This window comes from Halyomorpha halys, unplaced genomic scaffold, assembly GCF_000696795.3.
Source record: "Halyomorpha halys isolate HHAL.00 unplaced genomic scaffold, Hhal_1.1 Scaffold1167.1, whole genome shotgun sequence".
Classification (NCBI taxonomy): Eukaryota; Metazoa; Arthropoda; class Insecta; order Hemiptera; family Pentatomidae; genus Halyomorpha; species Halyomorpha halys.
This window is the reverse complement of record NW_027113923.1, coordinates 362,392-368,640: the sequence shown is the minus strand read 5'-3', so window position 1 is coordinate 368,640 and position 6,249 is coordinate 362,392.

Sequence of the window (6,249 nt, the reverse complement as noted above, 5' to 3'; positions counted from 1 at the left end):
TATATATATATATTTTTTAATATCCTGCTTTTATTATTAAACAAATACATCCATTTATAGGAAGAGTTTTCATGCAATTAGTAAAAACTTATTATTAAAAAATTGTGAGGTCAAAATGTGTAAATATAACGACATGTGCTAGGGCACGTGGGGACACTTTTTCTGTTTCAGCTTAGTTTTAAGATAATAAACTTTCCAAAACAATAGAGAAGGAAATTAACTCGTCCACAAAAAAAATAATAATAATAATAAATAAATAATTAAAAAAATCCGGACAACAGATAGACGATTATGTTTTTTTCAGGGTGGGGAAGTGTTAATGAAAACGGCCTCGCATTGAGGTCAGAGTGTGCACAATTCAAGGCAAGGACCCGCAAAATGAAGGGAGGCAACTCATTGCTGCATTTATATCAGACACATCATCTTTTTACTATTATTATATCACAAATTATTACAGGAATACACAATCAGTTTGAACAACGATAATCAATGGGTAATTGGTAGATAGTGATTGCTTGTTTGATGTCTGGCAGCTTTTATCACTAGACAGAAGAAAACAGTTGACGTATCGTATTAATATCAAATTTTCGATCCATTCATTGGACTTTAACTATACAAAATGAGGATTAATAATTTTAGAGACTATAATCTATTATCTAATCAGAGAAAATAGAAAGCATCAAAGAGGTAATGTTGGATAAATTACTGAACAATATAACTTTATAAAATATCTTCTTATACTGGGTCATTTCATGAGAAGCGCCCGTTTTTATTATCTAAAAAATTCAAAGCGGAATCGGTGGACTTTTGTTGCTCATCTTTTTTGATTGTAGGAAGATGGTCTAGGTGAAATTCAAATAAGATACACAAAATAACAGAAAAAATATAAATAATGGAGTGCCTAAAAAAAACTCTAAATATTTGTATAATTATATCTTTGATATACTCAATATTAATACTCAAAGCATAGTCCATCGTTATGTACCGTCAATAGCCATTTGCTTGGTCCCACTCTGATACCATTCCATGAGATCGCTGTTAAAAGACTCTTGAATCGTAATTTCAACTTCCACAAAATTATCAATTTTTTCCCTTGAAGAAATGGGCCATAGATCGAAACAAGTAGTAATCCGATGGTGCGAGGTCTGGACTATATGGTGGATGCGGCAAGAGTTCGAACCCATGAAGTTCTTTAAACTTTTTTTTCACAGATTTCTTAAGTCTTAGCTGATTGCTGAGAAATAAGTTCTGTCTAATGCTCTTTTTCACCTTCCCCAGGGAGAGTAGATGGCTACTAGTATGTTTCGACACACCAAACCCCCTGGCAAGTTTGCGAGTACTTGTGGACGGATTTGACACAACAGCTTCCAACAGAACCACATCAATATCCATTAATCGGTCGGAGCCCTTCTTCCTTTCCGATGTAGTATCTCCACTGCTAAATTTTCAAACCAACACAGTGCAGTACGCTTATCAAGGACACCTTCCCCTTCATATTTAATAATTTCACTAGTTCCTTCAGCAGCTGTGACTTTTTTTTCAGTAATGCCTTAAAATTACGAGAATTTCGTAGGCCACTGTCATGTTTCTTCTTTCAAACAAATGACTAAACTGAAGGGTTTTTGAAGAAGTCGAATGGAATTAAACAAGCTTAGATAAAGCTATAAAGGGATATTAAGTATTGGTAAGTATTAAAATATTTACTGTCTTTTGAAATCTTGAATTTGATAAAACCGTTTTTTGTTTTTTTATACACCCCATTAACTTAAGTTTCGTCCCACTTTGCAAGGATTCATCAGAGTTAAGTGAAAACAAGAAACAAAAACTGTAAAGTTAAATCTTGATTGAGAATTGTATATCAAACATTTAGATATGCTATTTTTTAGTAGAAGCCTTTGAGAACAAACAAATTCAAAATAAGTACAATCAAACTTGTATTGAAATAGTCTAAAGGTTTTTCCATACTTCCGGTAAATATTTATGGTAGTAAATATTCACATACAATTTAAAAGAAGTGTTGTAATAATAACTATTAAAATACCGATTTCAATAAACCAGAGGTTTTCTAAAGAACAGGTGGACAATCGACAAATACGTGACGAGAACAAAGCAAGAAATGGAGTAAGAAGCGCGAATAACATTGCCAAGTAAGAGCTTTCTTGAAAATAAAGGAGACACAACTCGATTGTGAAGATAATCGATAGTGGGGCATGTGGCGGCGGCCGTTACTCCGAACATACGGGGAACGTCCTTGGAGCCGGGCTCTGGATGACTCACCGTCCGGAGCTGCCCCTATCCCATCAACCGGCTCCAGGAGTCTGAAGCGACTAATTGCATACAGCATACACGTAGGATCGATATATGCCAAATTACTTTAAGCGTTTGATCAAAAAAATAAAAATAGTAATACTAAGTACCTGAGGCCGGTTTTGCCGCCTATAACAAACCCAAAACAAGAAACACTTGGTAAACAAAACTTACTTAGCGTATTCCAAGCATTTGGTGGTATCCACATGCTTGTGTGTTCAGGAGAGTGCTATGACGTCAAAATTGCTCTAGCAATTACCTTCGACTTAAACTTAAAATAAACAAAAAATAATATAAAAAATGTTTTTCCTTTCATATTCGCCTCACAATCCTAATCTCCACAATCCCCTTTGAGCTGTTAAGGGTGGAGTAGTACATTTCTTAAATGTCTTTCGCGGAATTGATCTAATTGTGAGCAATGAGCAACCACGTTCCTTTTCAAGCCCGTCTACATAGTTATCATAGTTATTATAGGTACTTATGACTTGGCCTACCAAGCTTTCCTATGGACCTTACAACAGTCTCAGAGTCTTACGATTGTCTCCCATCCTACAAAGATGGTCATAACATTGTAGGATGTTGATACAAATAAACAAACAAAATCGCGAACGGAACATGTCGTTACTTAACCGCTGGAAAGCTAACTTCAAATGGTTTCAACAAACTTAAATACTTATTTTTTTAAAGAAAAATTTATTTAATTCAGTATGTTGCAATTTGGAATTTCCAAACTTATATAGCATTTCCTTTTTCGAACATCATTTACACGAACACCCGGTAAGTTAGAAACAATACCGCGCCATCCATGGACATAGATCAAAACTTTTTCTATGCAAATCGCAACTAAGACAATACGAGGATATAATGAACAGTATAGTGGCCAGCCACATATTCCTTAAAACCTAAATTACATTTATTTACAAGATCAAATCTTGAATAGGTCCAAGATGTTTTATAAGAAACTAAGAAAAACATAGTAAGATGCTTTTTAGAAGATAAGGACAAGGAGAAAGAATAATCGAAAATAAGCATTCATGAATTGTAAACGAAAAAAATACATTTAGAAAAAAAAAAAAGAGAAAGTAATATCAAAATGCAAGCTATACCAATTTGGAAAGACAATACAACGGAAAATTCATATGGAAATAACCCGACGGCATCGAATAGCAGAAAAAGAGACGAAAATTGGAGTTCTTGTAACAGCTGAAGTCAACTCCTTTATCGACAAAAAATTGTATTAGTAAAGAAACAAAAAGTATTAATACTTGCCAAGAATGATTATATAATGCCAACACATAAAAAAAAATCATATTAAAATTATAGATAATAATTACTTCGTCATTTTAATAATTTATTATAAAGTAAAATCAACTATTTGATTGAATGCAGTGGTGTACGTACCACAGTCAGTTTGGCCATCGTTAGGTTCGGCCTATTCTTCTAATTTAATTAATTAATTTATTACGAATGTTAATTATATTTAATGGACCATTCAGTTTATAGAGAGGCTACCAACCAACGCTAAATTGAGAGAGTCCATGAACCACCACCAAATACAAAATAACCCTCTGATATATCGTAAATAGTTTTTAGTTGGTGTTGCTCTGGTACTCAATAGGTAGTGCTACCAAATATTAGGTTTCAGTTACACTAAAGGTTAGACTCAAAATAATTTTATTTTAGAAAGCTTTTTTATTATTTTGTATGGGAACTAGATCATAGATAAAAAATTTCGGAACATTTTAAGTTTTAAAAAGTTATTCAGAAAAACATTATTTTATTAATAACTAACAAGACAAATTATGTTCCTATAGGCTTTTACGATATTTAAGCATATAAAGAAATTAAATTACAATCCTAAAACAATTGTTTCGCTCTTCTGCAATTTATTTTCATTAGTACATTATTATTTCGTACCAACATTTATAATTTAATATTTTTATTTGTCAATTTTCTAATGGTAACAATCATAATCATTTTTTTCTATTAAAGCGTTTAGGTCGAAATGTTTATTTAATTTATTAAATAAAATATTTTTAGTAAATAAAATAAAAATTATACAAAAAAGTATTACTACTAAAACAATAAATTAATTTCTGCTATTCAAGGCTATTTATAATTTTTTTTTTTTTTTTAATGCATGACATTCTACTTTAATCTAATAATTACTTTTAATAAATACAATATTTTTCCATTTTGATGACAAATTAATTAAAACTGTTGAGAAAAAGGTTTTTATTCTAGGTATAAACTTAGCCTTAAAAAATTGTAATTCAGAGAATTTTTTCTAGAACTACCTAGACTGAACTGAATTAACAATAAAACAGCAGAGAAAAAATTAGAAAATTGTAGGTGTATGTACTTAAAAGCTAATGAATTCGTAGTATCCAGTTTTATTGTTTAGTTTTTCCAAAAACAAGGTTGAATTTTTTTTTTAATGGCTTAAAGATTATCATTTAGATCACTTAAAGTTCAAAAATAAAAGAAAAAGTATCTGATTTTTGAGTGTTGATGGATTTTTGGAGTGTACTTTAACGTTTTTTAAAAACCCTACTAGCTTCGGGGCAGTTTATAGAGACTATAAACTACAGTCTAGACGGACTACAGTAGAGAAAGAACCACTGTCAAGGGTAATATCTTTAGAACACGTTTATTTCAAAATACAACCAACATTTTTTTTCTCAGATGTGCTACTATTAAAGCAAAGCAGCGATTGTTACACTTCTGAAAAATTAATTTTACTGTATTTTTGACGACCATAATCATAAAAAAAAATTGATACAATAGAAAAAAATATATGATAGAGAAAATTTTAGCAGTATTAGTATATAATATTATAAATTTTAAAATTAAAATGTTAAATTTAAATTTTTTAGTTATTAATATTTTTTTTTATATGCTTTCTACAATTAACAAAAAATTCCTTATAAATTAAATGATTAACAATAATCTATATAATAATAAAAGTTTTTGTTTTTTACTTATTGACATCAAAGATTTCACACTTTTCAATAAATAATAAAAGTATTACGAGATAAATAATTGTTGATAAAGGATCAGTGAGGCTGATGTACAAATGGAAACAGAATCGTATATAGGACGCTACATTAGACTGAAAGTATATCTGAGCAGAGAGTACCCTGAGTTACTTTTCTAGGTTGCGAGAGTAGTTTCCAAAGAGGAGACTAAGAATTACAGAAGAAATAAAGGAAGAAGCAAAGTTCGAAACGTCCCGGCGTTGAGTAGCGGGATTCCTTAACCACAGTTTACCGTTACTGCGAGAGAGTTCACAGATTATGGCAGGCAGAGAAGAGCACGTTCTGAGGCTCTTCATGGAGTACGCCGCAACAGAAGATGAAGGGAGGCCTAGAAATCTTGCCACTCGGACATAATGGGCTAGACGGTACGGCTATTGTCCTCGGAGGCAGAAGAACTAGTTCTTGGGGAGTTCCTTAGAAAGTGACAGGTTCGGAAGGCTATTGTCCACAGTGAACCAAGACTGCCTGCCTTAGGAATATAGAAGGATGTCTTCAACAGGATTCAAGCGGAACAAACAAATCAAAGTTTCACAGTTGAGATAATATGCATTTGTCCATGACGATACATAATTAACCAGGGCATATAAATCAAAGTAAGAAAAAGCATTAATCATTTGTACGTATAGAATACTTCATGAATAAAGATAGTATGATGTAGATAATATTTTTTGCAACGTTTCATCAACCATTACTCTTAATTAGTTTTTTTTTTTGTTTTTACATTTATTTCTAAAAATATAATTACTAAATTAGATTTATTTTTTATTAATATAGTTGTTTGAGAGTGGTTTAGTTTCTTTTTAAAAACAATTTTGATCTCTTTTCTCTCAACTTTATTTCTTTTTAACATCCGACGTTTCGACCTCTCAGGTCATTCTCAAGGATTCCTTATTCTGTCTTCATT